General features: G+C 41.6%; 1 protein-coding gene and 1 long non-coding RNA gene across 3 annotated transcripts in view; both read left to right on the top strand.

Moving 5' to 3' along the window:
• The window catches only part of PIGF (phosphatidylinositol glycan anchor biosynthesis class F), a 48,174-nt gene extending 46,660 nt beyond the window's left edge, over window positions 1-1,514 (top strand). The window contains exon 10 of the transcript XR_002436415.1: window positions 1,056-1,514. The gene's annotated coding sequence lies outside the window, so the exon portion shown is untranslated. The remainder of the gene's footprint in view (window positions 1-1,055) is intronic.
• The window catches only part of LOC110395491, a 41,661-nt gene continuing 23,833 nt past the window's right edge, over window positions 1,560-19,387 (top strand). The window contains exon 1 of one of the 2 annotated variants that reach the window (XR_002436420.1): window positions 1,560-2,306. This is a non-coding gene — a long non-coding RNA (uncharacterized LOC110395491). The remainder of the gene's footprint in view (window positions 2,307-19,387) is intronic. The other variant, XR_002436419.1, reaches the window with a different exon arrangement.

The raw sequence follows: 19,387 nt of genomic DNA, 5'->3' as shown, positions 1-19,387 counted from the left end.
ATCATGCAGGCACAGTTGGGAGTCTCAGATGGCAGTGTTCAGTCCTGTTCAGATCAGCAAGCTCAGAGCTCTCCAGAAGAAGTGTGGTTAAATTCACCACTCCAAGCATTTCCACTGAGAGGCTGCTCTGAAGCCTTCTACAGAGAAAGGATTTAATTAACCGAAGTCTCCAAATGTGATTTTCCTGTTATAGTGCAATTTTCAATATAATAAACTGTCAAAATGTATGCTTTGTGATTCATGACGCTCGTTTGCTTAGACAACTTTAAGATGATCTCTATGTACAGAAAAAGCTCAGGCACCAGAGGAGGAGAGGCTATGCTGAGCAGGTTTGAATGCCATAAATGCACTGTTGTGGGTTAGTAATTGTATCACAGTTGACAGATGCTGCAGCAGTCATGTGACTAGAACATGACCTCATATTTCTGCTTTCTCTTCTCCTCCCCCAGTAGTAAGGGCAGTGCTATAGCCCTTAAATAAGCAAAAAGCATTTACAGAAGGCTAGTTGGTGAGTTGCTTAAGTCTGAATTTGGATACGTGGATCTAGTTTGTATGAACTATTAAGCAGCTTCTCAACAGTGGCAGTTATGCAAAACTCTTTTTTTTCCACTTGGGAAGAGCATTACATTTGCTATTGGGGTAAAAATACTGAATCACAAGTCACACGGGCTTAGATCATCCCTTCCCAATGAAAAAAAGCCGCAGGAGGGGCCTTAGAGGGAAGAAAATGCCTCAATGATCTGTTCACAGGATTACTATGCAGACAATCAGGCTGCCGCAAGCGCTGATGTCCTCCAGGGATATGTGGGAGGATACTGCAGCACGAAGGAGGCTGTCTCTGCCCTGCCTCTTCCCCAGGAGCCACTCTGGGTGCTCTGTCAGGATGATTTTGCAGGAGGCATGTCAGAGCTTCTGCTTCTTTCACAGGAGCCCCAGGGACTTCCAAGAAGGGTGGAACAACTTCTAATGGCACCTAATCTTCTGGGGATTTTCCAGGGGTACTGAGTGTCCCCATAAGCCTGCTTGCTTTTTTTTTTTTTTTCTTTTTGTTCTAGATTTTGGATCACGCAAGTCCCAAATGGGTTCTTTGAGAAGAAACAAGATGATGCTCTCTCAACAGATGAACACCACTTCAGCATGAAGGGGATCCCACTTTGGAAATTTCCAAAGATGTGATCTGCCCTGTGGGGATAATTTTCTATTGAACTGTTACACAGGGATCAAAGCTGAGGCTGGGTGAGAGTTAGAGGTTCTAAATTAAAATCCCAGCCTTGCACTGACCTCCTGGCTGCTTATGCCGTGCATGAAATGACAAAAGCAATTACTTGCTCAGTGATCCTAACAGAAAACATTCTAAAAGTGTCGAGATTTTTGTACCTTTTTTTTTTTTTTTTTTTAGTTTTCTCACCGATATACCTCCAATTTGCCATGATCCCTAGAACACAGACTGGAAATTTTTCATAACAGTTTTCAGTGCTATTAAATAGATAAAAAATAAGACTTTTCCCATACAATTACTCTTCTCTAATCCATCTTTCCTTTTGCGTTCTATTGCTTACCTTCTCACGGGATCCAGATGTGTCACAGGTATTCTAATCTACCTATTGCCACAGTGATGCTTTGGATCAGTAATATCCAAGTTAGTCTTCTTTATGTTGACAGCATACCAGAGCAGGATGGGATTTCTCTGCTTTAGATAAACAGGGTTTCAATCATGTTTTGGTTTCAGATGTAGAAAAGCCTTTCCTGAGAACCTGCACTCTATGGCCATGGCACTGCCTCCTTCCCCAAGCTTTCATGAGATGCTTTCAGCCAGCAGTTTCACTTAGGAAGCCTTTCCATGGCAGAGTGAAACTCTACCGGTGTTAAAAACGAACACACTCATCAATATCGCAGGGAGCATCCCCGGTCCCTCTGCCCGCGATCCCCCCCTGGCGCGGCCGCCATCTCGGGAGCCGTGTCCCGGGCACGGCGCCATCTTGTGGTGCCTGCGGGCTGGGGCCAGCAGGCGGGCCGTTGCGCTGGGCCATGCAGGGGGGCCGGCTGCTGAGGTCGTTGCCCTTGCTGCTATGGAGAGAAGAGAAAGCATTGTGAAGGGGCAACTGCTTCAGATCCCCTGTGAAGCCTCTCTGCCCTTGGGACGTGCCTGTGTGGTGAGCTGCAGCTGTGAGGATAGTAACCACCTCAATATTGGCATTTTGAGGTCTCACCCTGAGCCCCAGTTCCTTCTCAGCACGTTGGAAAACACATTCCCAGTGGAAACCACCTCAGCAACACAGGGCTGCCTTACACCAGTTGCTGAACAGGTAAAATAGTGTGGTGTTGAATAAGCTTTTGCCGTGTTTAATGTGAGCCTACACCTAACCCCATCTACTTGTACATGACTGATAATATAGTTTCCTTGTCTCATCAAGAATTAAAATCCTTAGGTGCCTCTTTTTACTTGTAGCTTGGCTTGTGATAATGTGTTTTCTTGTGAACACTCAGCTGCAAGTGAATACTGGGAAAAGAGCCTGCTGACCCTCTCCATCATTCCTAAAATGGTGTTGATGGTGGTGTGACTCTGAGAGTGGTGGAGAAAACCGACTCATCCCTAGTTCTGAACTGGCCTCCCCTGCTGCTGGGCAGCATCAACAGGCACCAGGCACAGGGCAGCTCAGGTAAACACTGCAGGGAAAGCCCATACACCTTTTGAAAGCTTACATACCTCCCAAAGCTGGAACTGAATGACATATAGAACAACGTGGCAAGAGTCAGTTTTAAGTTTGTCATGCATCTTCCATTAGGGAATCTCACTTTAGGTGTCTTCTCACCAAAGCCATATAAAAACTGTTATTTAGGCCTCAGATTTCTCATATCATTGGATGAAAAGTTTTCAGAGAAGCACTCTGTATTCACAGTGTTATGAACATTGAAATATCTAAGCATCAGCAGGTATATGCTGTATATTTTGATGCCTATAATCATTTGAAAATCTACTTCTTGGTGTTCAGCTTATTTTGTCTTACTTCTATTAGTACTAGTATATTAAGTAGTTATCAAATCATTACTGTTATTTGTTAGAAAGTTGCTAGGGTGAAAGCATCAAACAATCTAACACATATTCTGCTGTGTTGACTTATTTTATGAGATAAAGAAATAGAAGACCTCTATGTGAGCCCCACTTAAGCCATGGACTTTCAGGAGTGACAAAAGCTCATTTTTACAAGTTTCTAATAAGTCCACATGCCTTGACTATAGGCCAACCATATTTTTATGACTTACACACTGGACCCTCCCCAGCCAGACTAGGAGGGAAAATTTATTATAGAAGGGCCTCAGGATATGCCCCCTCATTCACGGTATGTGTTACTGTAAATAAAGTTTTATTTGTGGTGTAGATTAGATGACAGTATCACTGGCAATTTGTCTTGGGCTTTAAAATTTTCTCTTTTGTCTTCAACAAGGAATTTAATTAAGCAGCTGAACTTTGCTTTTCTACTCACAATCTGCCTAATCAAAGCAGGAGATCCTCCTGAATACCTAAATGACCAACTTGCTGGAAGGAGTCCCTGATAGATTTCTCTTTTAAATTTAGCGCAGCCCAAAATAGTGACTCTTACATAACATATACACAGCAAATATGGGAGTTGTTATAATTTCAGTGATAGACTGCAGATTTCCTGCCTTGCAGAATAACCAAAGCTGACAGCATTACAGTCATCCCTCATATAAAAAGCTAGAGCAAATAAGTTTGTTCTTACAAAGCAGAGAACAGTGTTTCCTTTAGGTATCAGAACATTGTTGACAACCAAATGGACAGTGACAGATCCTAGCTCTTGCTATGTGTCCATGAGCGTCACTGTGGCCTCTGTTTATTTCAAAACCTACTGGTGCACTGGACCACCTGTTCCTGAGGAAAAAGGAAGACAGGAGGCAGGAACTTGCACTCTGCCGGGGAAAGGATCTCTAGGCTACTCAGGAAGTAGAGTGCTTAGATAAATACGATCCCTCCTTATTCACAGCTAATTATGTGTGGAGTATATACTCTTCTATGCAGCCTGTGCCTCAGGTGGGAAATCCTAAACGAGGAAAGAACAGGAATTTGGCCTTTCTGGCACAGTGTGTCTGACAGGAGATCTGTCAGAAGGAATGAAATAGACATTCAACTCCTCTCCTGCTTTCTGCTTTCCATAGCTTGATTCTTCTCATAACAGTGAACCCTAGAGCAAGTGTTGAACCTGCACTTTATATGGATGCCTCCTAGCCCCATCCTTGTCGTGTTTCAAGGGGTGAATCCATGAAATACTGCATTCCCTGAGTGATCTGTATCTATTAGGCTGACAAGTCTTGGGGACTGTAGCTTACCAAGCTGGGTAGGATTCAAGTGATCTGCTAGACAGGACACCATTGCACCCTGGCCTCCCAGAGTCGCTCCAGTGAGGAAGTAGCAAGGACCTTCACAGTGCTTAGTCAGATGGTGGTCGTCACGCAGATTCTTGGACATAATTTCTACTTCACTGGGATCCACAGATGCTATGTCCTAGAACTGCTGGCACCTTGCATACAGAGTGCAGGCTGGATGAATTTTTGGCCCAGTGTCATTTGATGAGATTATTTACACAGAGGAACTTGCTTAGCTAGGAAGCCTGGATAGAAACAGGCACGTGTCAAATATGCAGTTACCTCCCAACTCAGAGGCTGAGATGAATCATACTGACCTATAGTCCTTGCCATTTTCCAAATTCTTTTTTAAAAAATAGATCTAGCAGAGAAAGAACTAAGGAATTAGTCAGGTTAACCTTGATTTTGCAGAGTCGTCTTGGTAATTTTTGGTCTGATTAGAACTATCCCCTCTGCTGATTTGATAGGGTACCTTTTTCAGATAGGTATAAATGAGGATGCAGACAAGGCAGTGTGGTCTCAAAACCATCTCACCACACAGAAGAAATATATCAGTTTCATTAGAAGGTTGATGATGCACCTATTCAACTGTATGTCCATTTAAACTTTGCTTATGCTTGTGGTCCCCTCCACTAGCACAGAGTATGCACATACACATATATCTGCACTGGTTGAACTAATCAGTGTGAAGCTGTATTTTTAGCTAAATCATTTAAACTCCTTAATGAGTATTCAGGTGTCAACAGTTTACAGGCGTTAGGCCCGATTCCGTGACAAAGGGGACGGGGGACCCATGGGCCCACGTCCCAGGAAAAGGGGAAAAGGGAAAAGGGTAGGGAGATGGCCCTGAGAGCAAAGAACAGCGGCAACAATCTGAGGAGAAACAAACTAATTTACTAAATAAAATATCGGAATGCAAAACAACACACTATAGTACAATACAATTACAATTTAAGCTGATAAATCCAATACAGAGAGAGAGAATGTCCCAAAATCAAGGTAGGCCTTACTCTACTACCGATGATAAGACGGCTGGAGAGCGAGGTGCTGCCAAGACGAGAGACGGCGGAAAAAGGGACGAGGTCTCATGATCTGCAAGTTTTTATACTGTGAGCTTTTATCTTTTCCCTCTGGCTGGAAAATGGTAACAGAGGAGCAAAGTGCCATGGGGAATGTAGTAGTCCTTCTCTTCTGAGAACCAGGTACATTCACTACATGATGTTATGATGTGGAATACCAATAACCGAAAATCATAAAACCATGACATCAGGTGTGGCATTTTACTATCCCTCAGACCTGCAGCAGTGCTCTGATCTTGCTCTTTTTCCTCTGTTAGTCCATGACTGTCTTCTGTGCTGATACAAAATGTTGGGAACATGTGTAGAGTCTTCTTTCCTTCTTGGTTTCCTACAGACCCTGCATGTTCTTGATCTGCAAAAGCAGAGGGCAGTACGATCTGAAAAGGTAGCTTGAATACCAGGCATTGCTATTCATAGCCATGAATGCACTCTTTCTGCTCCCACAGTACAAGGAATCATAGACCATCCAGGGCTCTCAGATTCTTTGTCTTTATTCAGTCTCATGATTGCTGGTCAGAATAAAAATTTGCCTAAGGGGTAAAAAAAAAAATAAAAGAGGAACCTTTCATTGTGTAGGCAATAGACTGGCAGTAAACCTCATGAGGTGGGGAAGAAGACTCAAAAAAATTGAACTGGAGGGCTGCAGCCTTTCATGGGTGTCTGGAAGTCTTGTTAGAGTTCAGGCTATAGCTGCATGTTTTTGACAGTGAAGGATAGCAAGCTACTGGGTGTACTGAATTCCCTGTTGTTTGTAGCCTCTGTCAAGAGCAGATGCCTTGCTTGCAGTTTAACTACATTTCAAAGGAGAACTACGGGCTTTAAATAAGAATTCCTTTGTCACTTTATTTAGTTCTTTGGAAGAAATTATACTAAAGTATCATAACAAATGTAGTTGAATCTAAATAATTTGAGGCAATTTGCTAATAACAATGGACAATTTCGACCTTAGTGGGGGTTTAACCTGCACTGTCAGTGTAAGCAGACACTGTGGAGCAGCGTATGTGCAGTGGAGTTTGCTGTACATCTGGTGGTGTGTAGGCTCCAGCAAAAACTCCAGCATGCCAGTCTCCTGCAGTCTGGGTCATGTTTGGGAGGACTGTAGAAAGATAGTGATTTTGGATATAAAATCAGCACTGAAGTATAATCCCAATGTAAAGGTTTAATAATAAACAAAACTTGATTATAAGGGTTAGACTAGAAGAAAGATTTATTAATAGCCCTGTGGAAGACATTTAAATAATGCAAATACCTTTTATAAACCACAGTACTGGAGTTTAGAAATACTTAAATAAAATATTTCGATTGAAGATTTTCTCTAGAAACCTTGGAGAATTCTTGGAGAATTTAATCAGGTTCTTGCTGGTGCTATAAATCTGTGCTTAGAATCACTTTCAATTCTCTTGCATATCTTAATAGCAGCAAGATTAAATGTCTTGAGGTACTCCTTCTAGGTTAAAGTCACCTTTACGCAGACAGCCACTGCAAGGCTCTACATAGCAGCATCAAAACTGGGCTTAAATAATGCATAAATTCCAGCTTTCCAGGTGTTATTTTTACCCTCTCTATACAAGAAAAGCAAGCATTTCCTTTAATCCTACATGACTTCTACACTAAAATAAGTCTTAATACTTATCCCTGGTTATCTGATTTTAAACCGACATATATCCCACTGCTTCAAATACCTGAATATCTGAGTTACCAATATATTCTTAAAGCCAGAGTGTGTATGTGCACAGCAAAGAACAGAAAAGTTATACTCTCAGTGTTTCCCTAATACTGCAGCAGGTTTCTCCAAAAACCTAGGCAGTTTTACTCACGTTATTTACTTTTGAAGCTGTGTTTGCACCATTCTCCATTCTGAAATGAAAGAACATGAATGAATATCACAAAGCAACACATCAAGGCTGTGTTAGCAACTTGTATAACACCAACAATGCAAATTACAAATTGGAGTTTGCACTTAATTTCACAAAAGGCAGATGGCTTCTCATGTGTATAAGCAGATTTTACATTTACAGGGAAACATACAGATTCCTAGGTCCTGATTCTAATAAAATCATCAATTACAATCAAAGAGAAATGTCAGTAAATGAACATATATGGTTCCAGTATATAAATATATGTTTGACGATAATGCATCAGAACGATACTCATGTAGTTGGAATAGCATCAGTGTCTCTTCTGACATGTACTGTGCATCATGTAAATATACCACTAATGTGTGCCTTCTTGTGCTCCTCAAAGTGTAGAGGCACTACACAAGATGCTACTCTGGCTGCATTTAAATGATCAAACCAGTATTTGCCTTCTATGCTATATAGGCCATTCACTACAGGGTGAATACTAGACTAAGACAGAGTTACTATACTGTGACTTGAAGCTGCACACTGCTCCCAAAGCCCGGCACCCAAAACTGATGCTAGCAGTTACATGAACTCCATGCTTTATAAGCCTTGTAGACGAACTTCATTGCAGCCAAACAGTGAGGAAAAAAAAACAGTGGAGAGGTTGCTGAAGTGATGACCATAGGTCAAGGACTAGGGTTCCACAAAAAAGCAAAGTGGTACCAATAGGATTATGTAAATATTCTTTTCCAAGTTCAGAGTCCCTCAGATGAGCAGTCCTCATAGTTATAAACTCTCTTTTCAGGCTTCACACCAGGCTTCAGCCCTGTATTTTTTTTGGAAAAGTCATGTTAATTGTGTGGGATATGGTGTTCCACAAATTTGCCACTCCATGCTTTATCATGAGAGGAAGCGGCTGATCCTGGAATTTCAAAAGCTGTTGAAATTATTTTTATATCAAGGTGGAAATACTTTCTTGAAAACGAAAAATGTAATTTTTATTCCAAAGGTTCCTTTGGAAACTTTTGTTTGTTCCATTTGCAATGCAAGGATTTTTGCTTTTGGAATACTGGAAACCTTTAAAAGATTCAAACCAGCACATTGAGAGGAATACTATTTTCATCAGAACATAAATACTTTTTAACTAGAAAACATCGGTCCTCATCTAATTCCAGCAGCAATGGGGGCAACAAAGTAGGTTGCTGAATTTCTGTCCTTGCAAATTGTAGCAGGTAACTGCTACATTTGAAAAATTACTAAATCTGAAAAGGGAGTGCCAGTGATAAATACATGAAAATCAAAGACAGTCTGTTACTGTGTCCAGGAGTCTCTATTTCTTGGGATATTAGCTGATGGCGTGTCCAGTGCATATCTAGGATCATACTTCTTGCCCTCAGAAATTTTTGACTGTATACTCATGAGATTTGCTTCTACTTATCCTTAAGTTTTTATCCGATCCAGTTGCCTAGAAAAAAAAATTATCAACACCCAATATTCCACGTGCAAGCAAGCTTTGTGTTATAGTGTTTTTAGGTGGTCACAGAAAATTTTGAAAGCAGATGGCGCACTGATTCTTCCAGGCTTTATTCTCTTTTCGCTGCGATATTTGACCATCTGGCTCCTTAGCATCTGCTGAAATTCTCCCAAACTAACTAATCCTCTAATCCAGCATTGTCACTGTTTAAGCCCTTCTCATCAGTTATTACTAAGAAAAGAATGAAACCTGTACTCCAAAGTATAACACAGAGCTAGCAAGAAAACAATGGCTTTAACCACAACGTGTGCCTTTGGTAGCAACAATCAGTTTGGCAGCATTTACAGTTTCCCCAGTTTCTTTGTTAAAAAGCACATCCCACTGAGCACTTCTGTGATAGTGAGATGTCCCTGAAGTTTGAAGCAAGTTGAGGTAAAGAACAGAAATTTTGGAAGTTATGTGCTCAGAATGCAGTTTGCGAGCGTACCCACAGAAAGGAAATGGAATATTTTTGCTCAGCTATGACTCAAGATTCACTGAACCACCTTATTTCATATGGAAGTGATCTCCTCTCTGGTGCGGTCCTGAGGCTATGCAGTACTTCAGTGGTAGTAGGACAGAAGGAGGGAGCAAAGCAAAAAATGAATTGTAAAGAATATACATTAAAATGAAAGAAAAGAATTGACTCATACAAAGATAGTGGTTGAGACTTAGTATCTCTCTGAGACTGTAGCAACTTCTGCAGAGATAACTGCTATTGTTATAGCACGTTCCACAAAATGCAGTTAAAAAAAAAGGGCAGCTGGCACTGCACTGTTTCTTTCTTTTTCTTCTCCCTTATGCAGGATACTTCCCCAAGAACAGTGTATGCACTAAAATTGTTCTACAAAAACAATAGTTTCTCTTGCTTAGTTCAAATATTCAAAAATTATGACTCAGATTTCAAAATGATTGGCTTAAAACTCATAAAGATTTTCTTTTTAAGCAGCTACAAGCCTTAAAGATCTTCAAATTGCCATCTGGTTTCTGGGCTTCCAGTCTTGTTCTGGGGCTTTCATCAGTATGAGAGCTCAAAGCTTGAAAATAAAGTGTTATTATGTAATTGAGTAATCATGACTAGTGGCTGTCATATGCAACAGGATACCAAATAACACAATGAAAATAAAGAAATAAATGGGACTTTCATAGCCTAGTGCTGAAGAAGGATATAACGGATATGATGCTCAGTTACTCAGTTCCTGCTCTTTCATGCATCAGGGGAATGATTACATGACTGGAAACAAAAATATCTGAAGTCACCTTTGGATGCATACTCTGGGGCTGCAACAATTCTTTACTGTGAGCCAGAGCATCCCAGGGGCTAGTGTAGTTTTTGTTCTGCTTCTCATGGTCCTGTGAATCACAGATTATCCAGGGCTTACTGTATACCAGCTGTGTTCCTGATCTTCCCTGTGTGCTGAAGCAGAAAGAAAGGCCAATGTGGATTTACTACACCAGTTCTTCACTGCCTGAAGGGGCCCTTGGTACAGCCAGTACTCTCAGCAGATAACTTCTCTGTACTGTAAAGCTGCTTGATGTTGCCAGAATAGATTTCAAGACAGGAATTACCCAAGTGAGATCTACAGTGTTTCTAGATGAGCTGGTTGATATATGCTAATTATTTAGTATTTTCTTTTATATATGTGTATATATATACTTCCTAATGCAAGTTTCTTTTTGAAATGGAGATAGAGAACAAGTTTCCTGAAACACAGAAAGTTATGCTAAAAAAGTGGGGAAAAAAAAGTGCTGAAAGAACATATCATTTTAAATCTTGCATACAACAGCTCAAACGCTTTAGGACATCTAAGCATCTCACAAACACACGAACAATATATAGTTTAAAGTGACATTATCTTTTATTTAAACACTTTCAGTGAATCCAAAACATATGGACATTTTACTGTTCTAAAGATAAATGAGCTTTGAATCAAGATCTTTGTTATAAATTAACATATTTGGGCACAATTTAAATTATTTGATGAAGGTTTATAGAAGATGCCTGTGGCATTTCAAGGGATGGAACCTCAGAGCCCTATCTGCTAGTTTTCTTATGCTGCAGCATCTTCACCATTGTTTGCTGCTTTAATGCAACTGCAGAAAAAATATCACCTCTGGACTTCCCACAATGTTTGAGTTTGCTGTTCATAAGCAAATGGAGGTGCTGAGTCATTTTGGTCTGCGTAAGAGCAGCGATGCTGGGCAGCAGCAACTGAAGCAAAGATTAGCCCCCAGATTTTTGTAGTTGCCTGGAAGAGTAAATATTTATTCTGGGAAGAAGGTCTGTATCTTGCCACCCAAGTACCACTGCCATTAACAGCGGCATCTTACAAACAAGTCTCAGCAAAATAATTAAAGGTGACAGCTAAGTTTAGATTTTCTGATTTTCATCCTGACACGTTTGCTCTCTTACACATACACTCTCTGATATGAAAGCATGCGATTGATTAATGTGACCAAGCTCTCCTGCAGCATAAAAATGAGCTTGCTGCCAATAACAAAGCTCTGATTAGGCTAAGATGAATTTGAATTTGTTATTTTGGATCAAAAGTCACAAAGGGGTATCAGAACATCGGTGATACCAATGTCAGGTGGATGATTTTGAAACTTTGGTGCAGATTACTTATCTATACACAATTAAACCTGACATCCAGCAGAGTTGGGAGGGTGTAAGGAGAGTCTGAGATGATACATATATCAGAACTCTTTTTAAAACCCATTTTAATGCCAAAGACTATAGTATAATAAACAAGAGTATTTTATGATGGATTAAAAAGAGAAGGTGTATATATATGTGCGTAGGTATATATATGTCTGTATATACACACACATATATATGACTAATCCTCTAACCAATAGTGACGTCAGGCACTTTTATTTCTGCTAATGTATGGATATCCTATGCAGTACTAAAAAATAATCAAATTTTCACTTGATGGGCATATTGCCCACTCCAGTGTCCACAATAGACAAACCCGCACTGATGATCTGTAAGAGAGTCTCTCTCATTACTTCCAACCACAATGATGCATAGAGCACATCTTAATTTTCTTTTGTATTTAACAAGTCTCTATTATCTCAGCAAACTATTCTGCAGGATTTTGGTGGCCACAGATCATTTTCAATTTTCATAAAATCACACAGGTGTAACAACTCAGTTTGGTTTCATTCTTACTACCTGACTGGATAGTTACAGTACTTGACATCACCGACGAAGACTGCTTAAGTCCTCTAAAGCAGTAGATGTAAATAAAATTTAGTTTGAGTGCTTGAACTTTTTCTTTTAAATTATTTAAATAACTTGTGAAGTCAAACAAATGAATACACAAAATTTAATTCTAGAGCTCACTTAAAACCATAAAGCCATGTCCCAGTTTTCAGAAATACTCAGCGTAGGAGATTTTGCAACCCTACATTAACAGTGTGGCATCTCAATGCCAGAGCCTATAGGAGAGAAAGGTGATTTTATTGTAAAATCAAAATGTGGAATAAAACAGATGCCATTCATTCACACTTCCACACTGTCAGCCCATACAAGCACCAGGACGTGCATGTCCAAGCAGCCTGCTGAGCAGTCAGACACTGCCCAATGTGTGCAAACATTGTAGTAGTCTGTCCAATATGTGGACATTCCTTGAAATGATGCAGAGGACCTCAGCTGCTGAGTCCTCCTCATGTCCGTGCTCTTTACAGAGTGGTAATCATGTGCTGGGTTTTGCCTCTTAGTCCTCTTTTGTTGCTGACACTGACCAGTCTCTTCAGCCTGTCCCACCTCTGTGAGTAATCAGGATTTACTGCCCTTTGTTCACTCAACATAGCTGTCCTGAGAAGTTGCACATACATGTGCAACTTGCTAATCTAAATACCAACAACACTTGCCATTCCTATAGTCCCATTCCTACCTTGTGCCCCTTCTGGTACTTCCACAGCCAGACAATTCCTATTCATACCAGTCTTAGCATTTCTATTACAGCTCTCTACAATAGCAAAAGACTTCCCTCAGTCAAAGTAGGCTTCTTTGAATCTCCAGAACACTTAACATCCGTGTTTTCAAAAGCCACTTCCTGCTCTTTGTTCCTTCTCTTTCACTGGGATTTTTCCACGACTCACCCCAGCTCTTACAGACCACTGGGTGCAATGGCAGCCATACATATCTTCTATGACAGTCCTCTTTAAAAGGAAGACTGTTAATGTCTATGACTCATTTAGATTTTTTTTCAGTTTTCAGGAAGTTATGTGACCAGCTGTGGTAGCAAATTGCAGATTCTCTGCAACCTTTCCATAATGCAGCCATTTTATAACCTTATCCAGCATTCATAAATTCCAAATAAATAGATTTTTGCACCTGACATTTTTAGGTAATTAAGACAAGCTTTGACCCCACATGAGCTTACAGAATTATTTGGTACAGTCATAAATGATTACTGTCTAGAAATATGGGAAAATTATGTGCCAAAATGCCCAAATCGGCCTAATGTATGTGCTTATCATAGAATCATAGAATATTTTGAGTTGAAAGGGACTCACAAGTATCATGAAGTCCTTAAATGCCAATGTGCCTATAATACGTGAAAAAGTACAACGTACAGGATGCTCCATTGCTGTGCATTTGACATCTCATTTACAAAGGTCCCAGGAAGAGGTTTATGCAATCATTTCACTTGGTGGTTGCTGGTAATAGTGTAAGTGGCTAAACATCAACAGTACTGAGTCCACCTCGTTGTTTTTGTCTGTCACATGTCCTTTGTCAACATTAAGAATGCCTCATACAAAGGAAAAATAGCAAAGAAAAAACGCCGGTATTTGCAGTGGGAACCATGTTACTTTCATTTCTCAGGGAAAGGACTGAAATGTGGAGATTTGTTCACAGAAACATACACAAATAGTATCAAAAATTATGAGATGAAACTCACCTGTAAGAACACTGCAGGTAAACAGGTGGCAACCCTTGGGAGTTCTTTTCTCTCCCACAGATTGATGGCCTCCTGTGACTCAAGGCACTAAAACATCATGACCCAAAACTAAACTATTTCTGAAGTAGGGAAAACTGATGCAAAGGTACTCACTTGTACAAACCCTGTACAAATCAATGAAAGAATTGGGGCAAAGCCACAAGATTTACTCAGCATCATAGAAAAGGTATGGTTCAGCTCACCACTAAGCAGAGTGCTGCCATTTTTGCAAGTGCAAGAAAGTTAAGGTGCTGGGGCTCTGATTCGCTCTTCTAATACTTAAGGACTCTTCTAATACTTAAGGAAAGAAGCTGTGTATGTAAGGAATGGAAAAAAAATCTGCAGAGGAAAAGTGAAGACAACAGAGACTACATTATGAGTAGATGCATTATTTACTGCATACTCAGATACTGAACTCAGATAAAATGGGAGAGTGATGGTTTCTAGGTAAGAAAATTCATGTATGTCTTAGCTTTGCTAGAGGCTATAAGGTTGGGGTGTGGAACATAAAGGAAGGTCTGAGAACAGGGACAGACTTCATTTTTTCCACACTGCAGATGAGCATTGTGCTCAAGAAACGTTTACACGTTGCACTAAGGGACATGGCTTAGGGGGGAAATATTGGTGGTAGGTGGATGGTTGGACTGGATGATCTTGGAGGTCTTTTCCAACCTTGAAGATTCTATGATTCTGAAAACTGATGTTTGTTATGAGGTATGTGACCACACAGGTAGACTAACACTATACTCTTGATACATTTTTTTTTTTCTGGGAAAAGTTTAGCAGAGAAGCATCTGCTTTGTCATTAGACTGCCTCTGTTTACAGGCTTGTGCTGAGGGCATGGACAAATAACTGGGAAATACAGGCCACTGTGTGAGGGCTGATGGAAAACAACATTTTCCTTTCTTTTTGCTGGTGGCTGAATGTAAATGAAGACTTGCATTCACCATAGTTAGAAGAGAATTTAGGGTTACTATGGTTTCTTTCTCTTCTGCCACTTATTCATATGGCCTATTTTTCAGTCACACTATTCTTTCACTTGGGGAGAACTCTTCCACTGCTTTGATGTCCTCAGGCGAAATATAGAGCTGTTTTAAGGCTGCTCTAATTGGCATAGCCGCTTCTGATCATTTTCTATTATCCCCAGGGTATATAGAAAACCTATATTACAATGCAGCATAGAACACTCCCCAAAACCTCTGTCGGGGACCTCCAGCCTTAAGCAGTGGAGTAAGAAGCAGGTACCAGAGCTCTTGCTTTCTGCTCTAGGAAAGCTGTCCACATGGTCATTTGCACTCCAGAGCTTCAGTTTGCCGATAGTTCACCCCAATGGAGCTTGGAGCTTTGCCATCACTGAAAATAAAACCCTTGGCATGGAGCTATGCCAGATAAACAGCTTCTCTGCACTTCAGCGTCCCCAGGCCTACGTGGAGCTAATAGTACTTGCCCATATTTTTGCCTGAGTGATAGATGTGTGTCTGGCATCACGTTTGCACAGCCGTTGGAGATCACTGGACAAGCACATTAGAAATGTTACAATTTATGCACTTGCATGCTTAATCAGCATGGTATCTAGACACTACTGGCCCACTTAAGAAGCAGGACTGGAAGGACATCCTGCTTCAGTCCAGTTCCACTGCTACTGCACATATACATATAATTTCTGTCACAAAATGACAAACCTGTAGCTAGTTAGGTAATCAGGATTGTTTCTCATCCTATTTCCACAGAAAGACTACTGCAGGCTCTCACTCTCTATAGGAAAGAAAAAAAAAATCTCCAAATTTTCAGCCAAAACATATTTGTGACCTATTTACACCTTCACTGTTTTTGTGCAACACTTCGTTTTTAGTGTACACAGCTCTTGTCCTGTCTCAGACGTAAGCCACCCAAGGTGTTTCTGCAAAGCGATCCTATCTGCTCCAGGTCTTTGTTTTGCAAAGCCGAGTTAGCCAGGTTTTCCTCTGTTCTTTCTCATTACAGGTTGCCCATTCTCCTTATCTCCCTTGTCAGTCTTCTCTGCGGTAGTGCTATTCGCAGTTCACCTGCATGTGAGGGACCAGAAATCGCAGGATTAAACCAGAACCTCAGCTGTGGTCTCATGAATGGGATACTCCCGTGGCTTCCATAGCTCTCTGCAGTGAATAGCTTGGATCTTTCCTTCTCAGTCTCTTCCAGACTGACGATGCCCCAGCTGAGAGTGCAAACCACGCTTACTCATCCCTAAACGAGTGCATTCGGATCCATCCCGTTTCCATTATCAGTCTCAGCAGGCTTCCCTTTCCTCCTGCGTTACGCCTGGCTCCTCACGGATGCCGGCTGTACATCACGGAGGGCTCGGCCGTTCCCCGCTCACCCCCAGGCCCGGCCCCAAATCCCTCAAACACGGAGCGACCGAGGCCGGGCGGCTGCCGGCGCTCACGTAGGCCGGGGGGCGGGGCGGCGGCCCCAGGAAGCGGCGGTCACGGCTGCACGTAGTGGGGCTGCCCGCGGCGCCGCGCCGCCCCGCGGGTCACGTCGGCAGGGCCGTCTCGGGGCGTCCGGCTGCGTCTCCGGCGCCCCCAGCTGCGTGACTGAGTCGGGCCGCGGGGCTCCCCGGCTGCCCCGCTTCCTTCTGCCTGCCTGCAGCCTTCCCCTCCGCTTTCTGGGCACGTGTGGTGTGCCCTGGCTTTGCCCGCGGCAGTCCCTGCGCTGGCTCATTCTTTCCTGTCCTCGTGGCACTGCTACTTCTTCTAGTTTCTTCTCTCCCTTATTGTAGTAGCTTTCATCCACTGCTCCTCTTACTACCCGTACTTCCACTGGGTGTGCCAGCAGCTGCCATCTATCTCATGTCAGTGTCCAGAAAAGTAAATTAACAACGAAGAAGCAGCAAGCTGGTTTCCTGTCCTGAAGATAATCCTTAATGCAAAGTATAGAACCTGACATTCAGGTCTGTTTCAGCTACCATCACTCTGCAGCTACAGCAGATGTGATCTCAGAGTCAGGGAGCAGGACAGGAGACAGTGCTGCAAAGGCCACTGGCTCAGTGAAGTGGGCTGTACTGTTGAGCGGCTAGAAAAGTGCTCTGAGTCATGCCAGAGACCAGACAGGATCCTTCCTGCTATCCAGATTTGACTATAAGAAAGTGCAGAATGACCCATGTCTAACCCTCATCCTGCTTCTGCTCTTTATTGCAGCATCTAAGTTTGGCCTTGAATAAATGGATATTGGCAGCTAGGTGTCTCTGAGCTCTAAATGGCTGTACAGTGATCTGTGTTTGGGAGACAATCCTGTAACTGGCACAGTTCAGCAGAACTTCAGGGTTATGATAACAAAGAGTCTCTGGGAAGACCTGTTTGGAGAGACTAAATCGATTAGTTCCTGTGGTTTCTTTCTTTCTTTCTTCTTTTTTCTTTTTCTTCCACAGTAGCAGTAATATCAATGTGTTCTGAGTTTCACTTTCAATCAGTTAATATCTCTCAGTTTTCAGGGTGGTTATAAAAATCTGTGTTTAAGTCTGTCTGGATCCCCTAAATCATGTACCCTGCAAAGAGAAGTGCAGCAGGCTCTGTGCTTCTCTGTATGGTTCCTCACCATACAGGAGCTAAGGCATTTGTTTGTTAACAAGCAGATCTTACAAAAAAACAAATCTGTCTTTCTATTATGGCAAAATGTATAGGATTTTTTCAATGTCTTTACTGTGTCTTCAAATGTTTGTAGTCATGAAAGTAAGAATCCTTGCTTCTACGTGCTGCTCAGTGCAATGTCCTTTATTCCAGCATAGGTTGTGTATCAGCTTCAATTTACAGAGAAGTCATAGGATTGGACTGAAAAAATTGATATTGGTGTTTATAGTTGTATAGTATGATAACTGCATTATCATCTACACTGAAAAGCATATGCTTCTATGAAACTTTTGATGAGGTAACATTAATCACTGTGTAAGAATACTTTTTTTTTTTTCCATAATGTGATGGGAGAAGAACCCTCATGTTCCATGAGAAGAATGGGGCACCTCCCCTACAAGGACAGGCTGAGAGAGCTGGGGCTTTTCAGCCTGGAGACGAGAAGGCTCTAGGGGAGACCTGAGAGCGGCCTTTCAGTATCAGAAGGGGGGCTGTAAGAAAGAAGGGGACAGACTCTTTGGCCGGGTCTGTTGTGATAGGAGAAGGGGAAATGGTTTCAAACTAAAAGAGGAGTGATTTAGATTAGATATAAGGAAGAAGTTTTTTACAGTAAGGGTGGTGAGGCGCTGGAACAGGCTGCCCAGAGAGGTGGTGGATGTCTCATCCCTGGAGACATTGAAGGTCAGGCTGGACAGGGCTCTGAGCAACCTGATGTAGCTGTAGGTGTCCCTGTTCAGTGCAAGGAAGTTGGACTAGACAACCTTTAAGGGTCCCTTCCAACTCAAACAATTCTGTGATTCATGAAAAAGGATTAAGATGGAGCTAAGGCTGTAGTCTGTACCAACAGCTGGCAGCATCTTTCTGCCATCTGTGGTCTTCTCGATCAGCTAGAGTTACTTCTTGTGTCTGCTAAAAAAAAAAAAAAAGAATCCCCTCAGGACCCAGATCTCCAACATAATTAGGAATCTACTATCTGTAGATATAGGGTTGTTGGTTTTTGTTTTTCCTCCAAAAAAAAAGGAGGAAAGGAATTGTCAAGGAAACCATGCCTAACGTTCTTCTTTCTTTTAGGATTTTAAGGGATCTGTGGATTGTAATATATTTATTCTCACTCATCTATCCCCAGGAGAGAGACTTCAGTAGACAACAGCTGAATGAACCAGAAGGTCACAGGGAAGGTGGAAACAGATTGTAGAGACGTTAGAAGCCACAAAAACTCCCAGAAGGGGTGTGACAGAGGCAGCTGAAGGTGCAAAGGGATGATAAGCTTCAGCAGTGGTTATCTTGCTTTTGCCTTGCAGTAGAAAATTAGTTGACTGGAACTGCAGCATGGCAAGAACTTTCTTGCTTCTTCCTGAAGTGACAAATGCCAACTTAGCTGCAAAGCAAAAGCATCCAGCCAGTAATGCAGATATAAAATCCATTTTATCTGCATCAAACTCTAAATCAAGTATACACTCCTAATTTACAGTCTAACTGATAACCCAGGATTGCACATGCAATAAAGTATAGTAAAAAAGAAGCAGTTGAGAACATTTTGAGGATTTATGGCTAGTCTTATTTACCAAATTGAGTTAAAGAGTGTGGAATGAGGTTTTGATATATGTTTCTTCTTTTGCTTGCTCATTTTGAGCCAAAGATGAAGATAGCGTAATCTAACTAGGTTTACAATGGTGCCAAGCTCAGGCTTACAGAGAATTTTTTAAAATTAATAGTATGACTGGGGAAAGGTGTTAATATGCACTTTCTAAACATTTTTTAGGCTCATGCTGGGGCTTTTGTCTAAAGCAGACCAAACTAGAAAGATGTGACTAAAATTGACTTCCTAAATCTTGTCCTTACCTCTTGCAGGTAACTGTGCTCTATCATCCCATTTGTACTCTTCAGTTGGCTTTAATCAGTGTAGAAATAAGGAAGTGTCAGTGATCTGATTTGACTCCCAGAGCAACCTCTTGCTGTGTTCTGTTGATCCCAGCCGTGCGTTAGGGCTTTACCTGGGAATTCCAGTCA

Source organism: Numida meleagris, chromosome 3 (genome assembly GCF_002078875.1).
Source record: "Numida meleagris isolate 19003 breed g44 Domestic line chromosome 3, NumMel1.0, whole genome shotgun sequence".
Lineage (NCBI taxonomy): Eukaryota > Metazoa > Chordata > Aves > Galliformes > Numididae > Numida > Numida meleagris.
This window is presented reverse-complemented; position numbering and strand designations above follow the sequence as displayed.